Consider the following 15,188-nt stretch of genomic DNA (forward strand, 5'->3'; position numbering starts at 1 on the left):
TCATTACGACTCGGCAATAAGTTTTAAGTATTGTGTAAATCTGGTTTTAAAAGCACAATGCTAAGAATATTAATAGATTCTGCGCATGTGCGCGAACTTGACTCTTAAAATTCCGATAAAATATAGAAATATTTTAAATTTATAAATTGTTTTGAAATATATGATTTGGAATGATTCATGGTCACTCTATGAATAATTTAGAAATATTGATAAAATTTATTTAAAAAAAAGAACAATTATGAATTTATTTGTCTATCTCTAGATTCGAACAGAAGACCAGCAAAATTCAATGATACACCCTGCCGATCTAGCCACCAAGACTCGTACCTCGACAGCTTCTGAAGGGTCAAAGATTCTCATTACACTCGGCAATAAGTTTTAAGTATTGTGTAAATCTGGTTTTAAAAGCACAATGCTGAGAATAATAATAGATTCTGCGCATGTGCGCGAACTTGACTCTTAAAATTCCGATAAAATATAGAAATATTTTGAATTTAAAATATAGTTTTGAAATATATGATTTGGAATGATTCATAGTAACTCTATGAATAATGGAGAAAAATAGATAAAATTTATTTAAAAAAAGAAAAATTATAAAATTATTCGTCGATCTCGAGATTCGAACAGAAGACCAGCAAAATACAATGACACACCCTGTCGATTTAGCCACCAAGATTCGTACCTCGAGAGCTTCTGAATGGTCAAAGACTCTCATTACGACTCGGCAATAAGTTTTAAGCATTGTGTAAATCTGGTTCTAAAAGCATAATGCTAAGAATATTAATAGATTCTGCGCATGTGCGCGAACTTGACTCTTAAAATTCCGATAAAATATAGAAATATTTTAAATTTATAAAATTGTTTTGAAATATATGATTTGGAATGATTCATATTAACTCTATGAATAATGGAGAAATATAGATAAAATTTATTTAAAAAAAAGAAAAATTATAAAATTATTCGTCGATCTCGAGATTCGAACGGAAGACCAGCAAAATACAATGACACACCTTGCCTATCTAGCCACCAAGATTCGTACCTCGAGAGCTGCTGAATGGTCAAAGACTTTTATTACGACTCGGCAATAAGTTTTAAGTATTGTGTAAATCTGGTTTTAAAAGCACAATGCTAAGAATATTAATAGATTCTGCGCATGTGCGCGAAGTTGACTCTTAAAATTCCGATAAAATATAGAAATATTTTGAATTTAAAATATAGTTTTGAAATATATGGTTTGGAATGATTCATAGTAACTCTATGAATAATTGAGAAAAATAGATAAAATTTATTTAAAAAAAAGAAAAATTATAAAATTATTCATCGATCTCGAGATTCGAACAGAAGACCAGCAAAATACAATGACACACCCTGCCGATCTAGCCACCAAGATTCGTACCTCGAGGGCTTCTGAATGGTCAAAGACTCTCATTACGACTCGGCAATAAGTTTTAAGTATTGTGTAAATCTGGTTTTAAAAGCACAATGCTAAGAATATTAATAGATTCTGCGCATGTGCGCGAACTTGACTCTTAAAATTCCGATAAAATATAGAAATATTTTAAATTTATAAAATTGTTTTGAAATATATGATTTGGAATGATTCATATTAACTCTATGAATAATGGAGAAATATAGATAAAATTTATTTAAAAAAAAGAAAAATTATAAAATTATTCGTCGATCTCGAGATTCGAACGGAAGACCAGCAAAATACAATGACACACCTTGCCGATCTAGCCACCAAGATTCGTACCTCGAGAGCTGCTGAATGGTCAAAGACTTTTATTACGACTCGGCAATAAGTTTTAAGTATTGTGTAAATCTGGTTTTAAAAGCACAATGCTAAGAATATTAATAGATTCTGCGCATGTGCGCGAAGTTGACTCTTAAAATTCCGATAAAATATAGAAATATTTTGAATTTAAAATATAGTTTTGAAATATATGGTTTGGAATGATTCATAGTAACTCTATGAATAATTGAGAAAAATAGATAAAATTTATTTAAAAAAAAGAAAAATTATAAAATTATTCATCGATCTCGAGATTCGAACAGAAGACCAGCAAAATACAATGACACACCCTGCCGATCTAGCCACCAAGATTCGTACCTCGAGGGCTTCTGAATGGTCAAAGACTCTCATTACGACTCGGCAATAAGTTTTAAGTATTGTGTAAATCTGGTTTTAAAAGCACAATGCTAAGAATATTAATAGATTCTGCGCATGTGCGCGAACTTGACTCTTAAAATTCCGATAAAATATAGAAATATTTTAAATTTATAAATTGTTTTGAAATATATGATTTGGAATGATTCATGGTCACTCTATGAATAATTTAGAAATATTGATAAAATTTATTTAAAAAAAAGAACAATTATGAATTTATTTGTCTATCTCTAGATTCGAACAGAAGACCAGCAAAATTCAATGATACACCCTGCCGATCTAGCCACCAAGACTCGTACCTCGACAGCTTCTGAAGGGTCAAAGATTCTCATTACACTCGGCAATAAGTTTTAAGTATTGTGTAAATCTGGTTTTAAAAGCACAATGCTGAGAATATTAATAGATTCTGCGCATGTGCGCGAACTTGACTCTTAAAATTCCGATAAAATATAGAAATATTTTGAATTTAAAATATAGTTTTGAAATATATGATTTGGAATGATTCATAGTAACTCTATGAATAATGGAGAAAAATAGATAAAATTAATTTAAAAAAAAGAAAAATTATAAAATTATTCGTCGATCTCGAGATTCGAACAGAAGACCAGCAAAATACAATGACACACCCTGCCGATTTAGCCACCAAGATTCGTACCCCGAGAGCTTCTGAATGGTCAAAGACTCTCATTACGACTCGGCAATAAGTTTTAAGCATTGTGTAAATCTTTTTCTAAAAGCATAATGCTAAGAATATTAATAGATTCTGCGCATGTGCGCAAACTTGACTCTAAAAATTCCGATAACATATAGAATTATTTTAAATTTATAAAATTGTTTTGAAATATATGATTTGGAATGATTCATATTAACTCTATGAATAATGCAGAAATATAGATAAAATTTATTTAAAAAAAAGAAAAATTATAAAATTATTCGTCGATCTCGAGATTCGAACGGAAGACCAGCAAAATACAATGACACACCCTGCCTATCTAGCCACCAAGACTCGTACCTCGAGAGCTTCTGAATGGTCAAAGACTCTCATTACGACTCGGCAATAAGTTTTAAGTATTGTAAATCTGGTTTTAAAAGCACAATGCTAAGAATATTAATAGATTCTGCGCATGTGCGCGAACTTGACTCTTAAAATTCCGATAAAATATAGAAATATTTTAAATTTATAAAATTGTTTTGAAATATATGATTTGGAATGATTCATATTAACTCTATGAATAATGGAGAAATATAGATAAAATTTATTTAAAAAAAAGAAAAATTATAAAATTATTCGTCGATCTCGAGATTCGAACGGAAGACCAGTAAAATACAATGACACACCCTGCCGATCTAGCCACCAAGATTCGCACCTCGAGAGCTTCTGAATGGTCAAAGACTCTCATTACGACTCGGCAATAAGTTTTAAGTATTGTGTAAATCTGGTTTTAAAAGCACAATGCTAAGAATATTAATAGATTCTGCGCATGTGCGCAAACTTGACTCTAAAAATTCCGATAAAATATAGAAATATTTTAAATTTATAAAATTGTTTTGAAATATATGATTTGGAATGATTCATGGTCACTCTATGAATAATTTAGAAATATTGATAAAATGTATTTAAAAAAAAGAACAATTATGAATTTATTTGTCTATCTCGAGATTCGAACAGAACACCAGCAAAATTCAATGATACACCCTGCCGATCTAGCCACCAAGACTCGTACCTCGACAGCTTCTGAAGGGTCAAAGATTCTCATTACACTCGGCAATAAGTTTTAAGTATTGTGTAAATCTGGTTTTAAAAGCACAATGCTAAGAATATTAATAGATTCCTCGCATGTGCGCGAACTTGACTCTTAAAATTCCGATAAAATATAGAAATATTTTGAATTTAAAATATAGTTTTGAAATATATGATTTGGAATGATTCATAGTAACTCTATGAATAATGGAGAAAAATAGATAAAATTTATTGAAAAAAAAGAAAAATTATAAAATTATTCGTCGATCTCGAGATTCGAACAGAAGACCAGCAAAATGCAATGACACACCCTGCCGATTTAGCCACCAAGATTCGTACCTCGAGAGCTTCTGAATGGTCAAAGACTCTCATTACGACTCGGCAATAAGTTTTAAGCATTGTGTAAATCTGGTTCTAAAAGCATAATGCTAAGAATATTAATAGATTCTGCGCATGTGCGCGAACTTGACTCTTAAAATTCCGATAAAATATAGAAATATTTTAAATTTACAAAATTGTTTTGAAATATATGATTTGGAATGATTCATATTAACTCTATGAATAATGGAGAAATATAGATAAAATTTATTTAAAAAAAAGAAAAATTATAAAATTATTCGTCGATCTCGAGATTTGAACGGAAGACCAGTAAAATACAATGACACACCCTGCCGATCTAGCCACCAAGATTCGCACCTCGAGAGCTTCTGAATGGTCAAAGACTCTCATTACGACTCGGCAATAAGTTTTAAGTATTGTGTAAATCTGGTTTTAAAAGCACAATGCTAAGAATATTAATAGATTCTGCGCATGTGCGCAAACTTGACTCTAAAAATTCCGATAAAATATAGAAATATTTTAAATTTATAAAATTGTTTTGAAATATATGATTTGGAATGATTCATGGTCACTCTATGAATAATTTAGAAATATTGATAAAATGTATTTAAAAAAAAGAACAATTATGAATTTATTTGTCTATCTCGAGATTCGAACAGAACACCAGCAAAATTCAATGATACACCCTGCCGATCTAGCCACCAAGACTCGTACCTCGACAGCTTCTGAAGGGTCAAAGATTCTCATTACACTCGGCAATAAGTTTTAAGTATTGTGTAAATCTGGTTTTAAAAGCACAATGCTAAGAATATTAATAGATTCCTCGCATGTGCGCGAACTTGACTCTTAAAATTCCGATAAAATATAGAAATATTTTGAATTTAAAATATAGTTTTGAAATATATGATTTGGAATGATTCATAGTAACTCTATGAATAATGGAGAAAAATAGATAAAATTTATTTAAAAAAAAGAAAAATTATAAAATTATTCGTCGATCTCGAGATTCGAACAGAAGACCAGCAAAATACAATGACACACCCTGCCGATCTAGCCACCAAGACTCGTACCTCGACAGCTTCTGAAGGGTCAAAGATTCTCATTACACTCGGCAATAAGTTTTAAGCATTGTGTAAATCTGGTTCTAAAAGCATAATGCTAAGAATATTAATAGATTCTGCGCATGTGCGCGAACTTGACTCTTAAAATTCCGATAAAATATAGAAATATTTTAAATTTATAAAATTGTTTTGAAATATATGATTTGGAATGATTCATATTAACTCTATGAATAATGGAGAAATATAGATAAAATTTATTTAAAAAAAAGAAAAATTATAAAATTATTCGTCGATCTCGAGATTCGAACAGAAGACCAGCAAAATACAATGACACACCCTGCCGATCAAGCCACCAAGACTCAAACCTCGGCAGTTTCTGAAGGGTGAAAGATTTTCATTACGACTCGGCAATAAGTTTTAAGTATAGTGTAAATATGGTTTTAAAAGCACAATGCTAAGAAAATTAATAGATTCTGCGCATGTGCGAGAACTTGACTTTCAAAATTCCGATAAAATATAGAAATATTTTGAAATATATGATTTCGAATGATTCATAGTAACTCCTTGAATAATGGATAAATATAGATAAAATTTATTTTAAAAAAAAAGAAAAATTATAAAATTATTTGTCGATCTCGAGCTTTGAACAGACGAGGAGCAAAATACGATGACACTCCCGCCCGATCTAGCCACCAAGCGTCGTACCGCGAGAGCTTCTGAAGGGTCAAAAATTCTCATTACGACTCGGCAATAAGTTTTAAGTATTGTGTAAATCTGATTTTAAAAGCACAATGTTAAGAATATTAATAGATTCTGCGCATGTGCGTGAACTTAACTCTCAAAATTCCTATAAAATATAGAAATATTTCAAATAGAAAATATAGTTTTGAAATATATGATTTGGAATGATTCATAGTAACTCTATGAATAATGGATAATATAGATAAGTTAATTTTAAAAAAATTTAAAAATAATTTGTCGATCTCGAGATTCGAACAGAAGACCTGCGAAAGACAATACACACCCTGCCGATCTAGCCACCAAGCGTCGTACCACGAGAGCTTCCGAAGGGTCAAGATTCTCATTACGACTCGGCAATAAGTTTTAAATATTGTGTAAATATGGTTTTAAAAGCACAATGCTAAGAATATTAATAGATTCTGCGCATGTGCGCGAACTTGACTCCTAAAATTCCGATAAAATATAGAAATATTTTAAATTTAAAATATAGTTTTGAAATATATGATTTTGGAATGATTCATAGTAACTCTATGAATAATGGAGAAATATAGATAAAATTTATTTGAAAAAAAGAAAAAATACAAAATTATTTGTCGATCTCGAGATTCGAACAGAAGACCAGCAAAATACAATGACACAACCTGCCGATATAGCCACAAAGAATCGTACCTCGAGAGCTTCTGAAGGGTCAAAGACTCTCATTACGCCTCGGCAATAAGTTTTAAGTATTGTGTAAATCTGGTGTTAAAAGCACAATGCTAAGAATATTAATAGATTCTGCGCATGTGCGCGAACATGACTCTTAAAATTCCGATAAAATATAGAAATATTTTAAATTTATAAATTGTTTTGAAATATATGATTTGGAATGATTCATGGTCACCCTATGAATAATTTAGAAATATTGATAAAATTTATTTAAAAAAAAGAACAATTATAAATTTATTTGTCTATCTCGAGATTCGAACAGAAGACCAGCAAAATTCAATGATACACCCTGCCGATCTAGCCACCAAGACTCGTACCTCGGCAGCTTCTGAAGGGTCAAAGATTCTCATTACACTCGGCAATAAGTTTTAAGTATTGTGTAAATCTGGTTTTAAAAGCACAATGCTAAGAATATTAATAGATTCTGCGCATGTGCTCGAACTTGACTCTTAAAATTCCGATAAAATATAGAAATATTTTAAATTTATAAAATTGTTTTGAAATATATGATTTGGAATGATTCATGGTCACTCTATGAATAATTTAGAATTATGGATAATATTTATTTAAAAAAAAAGAACAATTATAAAATTATTCGTCGATTTCGAGATTCAAACAGAAGACCAGCAAAATACAATGACACACACTGCCGATCTAGCTACCAAGACTCGTACTTCGAGAGCTTCTGAATGGTCAAAGACTCTCATTACGACTCGACAATAAGTTTTAAGCATTGTGTAAATCTGGTTTTAAAAGCACAGTGCTAAGAATATTAATAGATTCTGCGCATGTGCGCGAAGTTGACTCTTAAAATTCCGATAAAATATAGAAATATTTTGAATTTAAAATATAGTTTTGAAATATATGATTTGGAATGAATCATAGTAACTCTATGAATAATGGAGAAAAATAGATAAAATTTATTTAAAAAAAAGAAAAATTATTCGTCGATCTCGAGATTCGAACAGAAGACCAGCAAAATACAATGACACACCCTGCCGATCTAGCCACCAAGATTCGTACCTCGAGAGCTTCTGAATGGTCAAAGACTCTCATTACGACTCGGCAATAAGTTTTAAGTATTGTGTAAATCTGGTTTTAATAGCACAATGCTAAGAATATTAATAGATTCTGCGCATTGCGCGAACTTGACTCTTAAAATTCCGATAAAATATAGAAATATTTTAAATTTATAAATTGTTTTGAAATATATGATTTGGAATGATTCATGGTCACTCTATGAATAATTTAGAAATATTGATAAAATTTATTTAAAAAAAAGAACAATTATGAATTTATTTGTCTATCTCTAGATTCGAACAGAACACCAGCAAAATTCAATGATACACCCTGCCGATCTAGCCACCAAGACTCGTACCTCGACAGCTTCTGAAGGGTCATAGATTCTCATTACACTCGGCAATAAGTTTTAAGTATTGTGTAAATCTGGTTTTAAAAGCACAATGCTAAGAATATTAATAGATTCCTCGCATGTGCGCGAACTTGACTCTTAAAATTCCGATAAAATATAGAAATATTTTGAATTTAAAATATAGTTTTGAAATATATGATTTGGAATGATTCATAGTAACTCTATGAATAATGGAGAAAAATAGATAAAATTTATTTAAAAAAAAGAAAAATTATAAAATTATTCGTCGATCTCGAGATTCGAACAGAAGACCAGCAAAATACAATGACACACCCTGTCGATTTAGCCACCAAGATTCGTACCTCGAGAGCTTCTGAATGGTCAAAGACTCTCATTACGACTCGGCAATAAGTTTTAAGCATTGTGTAAATCTGGTTCTAAAAGCATAATGCTAAGAATATTAATAGATTCTGCGCATGTGCGCGAACTTGACTCTTAAAATTCCGATAAAATATAGAAATATTTTAAATTTATAAAATTGTTTTGAAATATATGATTTGGAATGATTCATATTAACTCTATGAATAATGGAGAAATATAGATAAAATTTATTTAAAAAAAAGAAAAATTATAAAATTATTCGTCGATCTCGAGATTCGAACGGAAGACCAGCAAAATACAATGACACACCTTGCCGATCTAGCCACCAAGATTCGTACCTCGAGAGCTGCTGAATGGTCAAAGACTTTTATTACGACTCGGCAATAAGTTTTAAGTATTGTGTAAATCTGGTTTTAAAAGCACAATGCTAAGAATATTAATAGATTCTGCGCATGTGCGCGAAGTTGACTCTTAAAATTCCGATAAAATATAGAAATATTTTGAATTTAAAATATAGTTTTGAAATATATGGTTTGGAATGATTCATAGTAACTCTATGAATAATTGAGAAAAATAGATAAAATTTATTTTAAAAAAAGAAAAATTATAAAATTATTCATCGATCTCGAGATTCGAACAGAAGACCAGCAAAATACAATGACACACCCTGCCGATCTAGCCACCAAGATTCGTACCTCGAGGGCTTCTGAATGGTCAAAGACTCTCATTACGACTCGGCAATAAGTTTTAAGTATTGTGTAAATCTGGTTTTAAAAGCACAATGCTAAGAATATTAATAGATTCTGCGCATGTGCGCGAACTTGACTCTTAAAATTCCGATAAAATATAGAAATATTTTAAATTTATAAAATTGTTTTGAAATATATGATTTGGAATGATTCATATTAACTCTATGAATAATGGAGAAATATAGATAAAATTTATTTAAAAAAAAGAAAAATTATAAAATTATTCGTCGATCTCGAGATTCGAACGGAAGACCAGCAAAATACAATGACACACCTTGCCGATCTAGCCACCAAGATTCGTACCTCGAGAGCTGCTGAATGGTCAAAGACTTTTATTACGACTCGGCAATAAGTTTTAAGTATTGTGTAAATCTGGTTTTAAAAGCACAATGCTAAGAATATTAATAGATTCTGCGCATGTGCGCGAAGTTGACTCTTAAAATTCCGATAAAATATAGAAATATTTTAAATTTATAAATTGTTTTGAAATATATGATTTGGAATGATTCATGGTCACTCTATGAATAATTTAGAAATATTGATAAAATTTATTTAAAAAAAAAGAACAATTATGAATTTATTTGTCTATCTCTAGATTCGAACAGAACACCAGCAAAATTCAATGACACACCCTGCCGATCTAGCCACCAAGACTCGTACCTCGACAGCTTCTGAAGGGTCAAAGATTCTCATTACACTCGGCAATAAGTTTTAAGTATTGTGTAAATCTGGTTTTAAAAGCACAATGCTAAGAATATTAATAGATTCCTAGCATGTGCGCGAACTTGACTCTTAAAATTCCGATAAAATATAGAAATATTTTGAATTTAAAATATAGTTTTGAAATATATGATTTGGAATGATTCATAGTAACTCTATGAATAATGGAGAAAAATAGATAAAATTTATTTAAAAAAAAGAAAAATTATAAAATTATTCGTCGATCTCGAGATTCGAACAGAAGACCAGCAAAATACAATGACACACCCTGTCGATTTAGCCACCAAGATTCGTACCTCGAGAGCTTCTGAATGGTCAAAGACTCTCATTACGACTCGGCAATAAGTTTTAAGCATTGTGTAAATCTGGTTCTAAAAGCATAATGCTAAGAATATTAATAGATTCTGCGCATGTGCGCGAACTTGACTCTTAAAATTCCGATAAAATATAGAAATATTTTAAATTTATAAAATTGTTTTGAAATATATGATTTGGAATGATTCATATTAACTCTATGAATAATGGAGAAATATAGATAAAATTTATTTAAAAAAAAGAAAAATTATAAAATTATTCGTCGATCTCGAGATTCGAACGGAAGACCAGCAAAATACAATGACACACCCTGCCGATCTAGCCACCAAGATTCGTACCTCGAGGGCTTCTGAATGGTCAAAGACTCTCATTACGACTCGGCAATAAGTTTTAAGTATTGTGTAAATCTGGTTTTAAAAGCACAATGCTAAGAATATTAATAGATTCTGCGCATGTGCGCGAACTTGACTCTTAAAATTCCGATAAAATATAGAAATATTTTAAATTTATAAAATTGTTTTGAAATATATGATTTGGAATGATTCATATTAACTCTATGAATAATGGAGAAATATAGATAAAATTTATTTAAAAAAAAGAAAAATTATAAAATTATTCGTCGATCTCGAGATTCGAACGGAAGACCAGCAAAATACAATGACACACCTTGCCGATCTAGCCACCAAGATTCGTACCTCGAGAGCTGCTGAATGGTCAAAGACTTTTATTACGACTCGGCAATAAGTTTTAAGTATTGTGTAAATCTGGTTTTAAAAGCACAATGCTAAGAATATTAATAGATTCTGCGCATGTGCGCGAAGTTGACTCTTAAAATTCCGATAAAATATAGAAATATTTTAAATTTATAAATTGTTTTGAAATATATGATTTGGAATGATTCATGGTCACTCTATGAATAATTTAGAAATATTGATAAAATTTATTTAAAAAAAAAGAACAATTATGAATTTATTTGTCTATCTCTAGATTCGAACAGAACACCAGCAAAATTCAATGATACACCCTGCCGATCTAGCCACCAAGACTCGTACCTCGACAGCTTCTGAAGGGTCAAAGATTCTCATTACACTCGGCAATAAGTTTTAAGTATTGTGTAAATCTGGTTTTAAAAGCACAATGCTAAGAATATTAATAGATTCCTCGCATGTGCGCGAACTTGACTCTTAAAATTCCGATAAAATATAGAAATATTTTGAATTTAAAATATAGTTTTGAAATATATGATTTGGAATGATTCATAGTAACTCTATGAATAATGGAGAAAAATAGATAAAATTTATTTAAAAAAAAGAAAAATTATAAAATTATTCGTCGATCTCGAGATTCGAACAGAAGACCAGCAAAATACAATGACACACCCTGTCGATTTAGCCACCAAGATTCGTACCTCGAGAGCTTCTGAATGGTCAAAGACTCTCATTACGACTCGGCAATAAGTTTTAAGCATTGTGTAAATCTGGTTCTAAAAGCATAATGCTAAGAATATTAATAGATTCTGCGCATGTGCGCGAACTTGACTCTTAAAATTCCGATAAAATATAGAAATATTTTAAATTTATAAAATTGTTTTGAAATATATGATTTGGAATGATTCATATTAACTCTATGAATAATGGAGAAATATAGATAAAATTTATTTAAAAAAAAGAAAAATTATAAAATTATTCGTCGATCTCGAGATTCGAACGGAAGACCAGCAAAATACAATGACACACCTTGCCGATCTAGCCACCAAGATTCGTACCTCGAGAGCTGCTGAATGGTCAAAGACTTTTATTACGACTCGGCAATAAGTTTTAAGTATTGTGTAAATCTGGTTTTAAAAGCACAATGCTAAGAATATTAATAGATTCTGCGCATGTGCGCGAAGTTGACTCTTAAAATTCCGATAAAATATAGAAATATTTTGAATTTAAAATATAGTTTTGAAATATATGGTTTGGAATGATTCATAGTAACTCTATGAATAATTGAGAAAAATAGATAAAATTTATTTAAAAAAAAGAAAAATTATAAAATTATTCATCGATCTCGAGATTCGAACAGAAGACCAGCAAAATACAATGACACACCCTGCCGATCTAGCCACCAAGATTCGTACCTCGAGGGCTTCTGAATGGTCAAAGACTCTCATTACGACTCGGCAATAAGTTTTAAGTATTGTGTAAATCTGGTTTTAAAAGCACAATGCTAAGAATATTAATAGATTCTGCGCATGTGCGCGAACTTGACTCTTAAAATTCCGATAAAATATAGAAATATTTTAAATTTATAAAATTGTTTTGAAATATATGATTTGGAATGATTCATATTAACTCTATGAATAATGGAGAAATATAGATAAAATTTATTTAAAAAAAAGAAAAATTATAAAATTATTCGTCGATCTCGAGATTCGAACGGAAGACCAGCAAAATACAATGACACACCTTGCCGATCTAGCCACCAAGATTCGTACCTCGAGAGCTGCTGAATGGTCAAAGACTTTTATTACGACTCGGCAATAAGTTTTAAGTATTGTGTAAATCTGGTTTTAAAAGCACAATGCTAAGAATATTAATAGATTCTGCGCATGTGCGCGAAGTTGACTCTTAAAATTCCGATAAAATATAGAAATATTTTGAATTTAAAATATAGTTTTGAAATATATGGTTTGGAATGATTCATAGTAACTCTATGAATAATTGAGAAAAATAGATAAAATTTATTTAAAAAAAAGAAAAATTATAAAATTATTCATCGATCTCGAGATTCGAACAGAAGACCAGCAAAATACAATGACACACCCTGCCGATCTAGCCACCAAGATTCGTACCTCGAGGGCTTCTGAATGGTCAAAGACTCTCATTACGACTCGGCAATAAGTTTTAAGTATTGTGTAAATCTGGTTTTAAAAGCACAATGCTAAGAATATTAATAGATTCTGCGCATGTGCGCGAACTTGACTCTTAAAATTCCGATAAAATATAGAAATATTTTAAATTTATAAATTGTTTTGAAATATATGATTTGGAATGATTCATGGTCACTCTATGAATAATTTAGAAATATTGATAAAATTTATTTAAAAAAAAGAACAATTATGAATTTATTTGTCTATCTCTAGATTCGAACAGAAGACCAGCAAAATTCAATGATACACCCTGCCGATCTAGCCACCAAGACTCGTACCTCGACAGCTTCTGAAGGGTCAAAGATTCTCATTACACTCGGCAATAAGTTTTAAGTATTGTGTAAATCTGGTTTTAAAAGCACAATGCTAAGAATATTAATAGATTCCTCGCATGTGCGCGAACTTGACTCTTAAAATTCCGATAAAATATAGAAATATTTTGAATTTAAAATATAGTTTTGAAATATATGATTTGGAATGATTCATAGTAACTCTATGAATAATGGAGAAAAATAGATAAAATTTATTTAAAAAAAAGAAAAATTATAAAATTATTCGTCGATCTCGAGATTCGAACAGAAGACCAGCAAAATACAATGACACACCCTGTCGATTTAGCCACCAAGATTCGTACCTCGAGAGCTTCTGAATGGTCAAAGACTCTCATTACGACTCGGCAATAAGTTTTAAGCATTGTGTAAATCTGGTTCTAAAAGCATAATGCTAAGAATATTAATAGATTCTGCGCATGTGCGCGAACTTGACTCTTAAAATTCCGATAAAATATAGAAATATTTTAAATTTATAAAATTGTTTTGAAATATATGATTTGGAATGATTCATATTAACTCTATGAATAATGGAGAAATATAGATAAAATTTATTTAAAAAAAAGAAAAATTATAAAATTATTCGTCGATCTCGAGATTCGAACGGAAGACCAGCAAAATACAATGACACACCTTGCCTATCTAGCCACCAAGATTCGTACCTCGAGAGCTGCTGAATGGTCAAAGACTTTTATTACGACTCGGCAATAAGTTTTAAGTATTGTGTAAATCTGGTTTTAAAAGCACAATGCTAAGAATATTAATAGATTCTGCGCATGTGCGCGAAGTTGACTCTTAAAATTCCGATAAAATATAGAAATATTTTGAATTTAAAATATAGTTTTGAAATATATGGTTTGGAATGATTCATAGTAACTCTATGAATAATTGAGAAAAATAGATAAAATTTATTTAAAAAAAAGAAAAATTATAAAATTATTCATCGATCTCGAGATTCGAACAGAAGACCAGCAAAATACAATGACACACCCTGCCGATCTAGCCACCAAGATTCGTACCTCGAGGGCTTCTGAATGGTCAAAGACTCTCATTACGACTCGGCAATAAGTTTTAAGTATTGTGTAAATCTGGTTTTAAAAGCACAATGCTAAGAATATTAATAGATTCTGCGCATGTGCGCGAACTTGACTCTTAAAATTCCGATAAAATATAGAAATATTTTAAATTTATAAAATTGTTTTGAAATATATGATTTGGAATGATTCATATTAACTCTATGAATAATGGAGAAATATAGATAAAATTTATTTAAAAAAAAGAAAAATTATAAAATTATTCGTCGATCTCGAGATTCGAACGGAAGACCAGCAAAATACAATGACACACCTTGCCGATCTAGCCACCAAGATTCGTACCTCGAGAGCTGCTGAATGGTCAAAGACTTTTATTACGACTCGGCAATAAGTTTTAAGTATTGTGTAAATCTGGTTTTAAAAGCACAATGCTAAGAATATTAATAGATTCTGCGCATGTGCGCGAAGTTGACTCTTAAAATTCCGATAAAATATAGAAATATTTTGAATTTAAAATATAGTTTTGAAATATATGGTTTGGAATGATTCATAGTAACTCTATGAATAATTGAGAAAAATAGATAAAATTTATTTAAAAAAAAGAAAAATTATAAAAT

This window comes from Argiope bruennichi, chromosome 2 (genome assembly GCF_947563725.1).
Source record: "Argiope bruennichi chromosome 2, qqArgBrue1.1, whole genome shotgun sequence".
NCBI classification, from domain to species: Eukaryota; Metazoa; Arthropoda; class Arachnida; order Araneae; family Araneidae; genus Argiope; species Argiope bruennichi.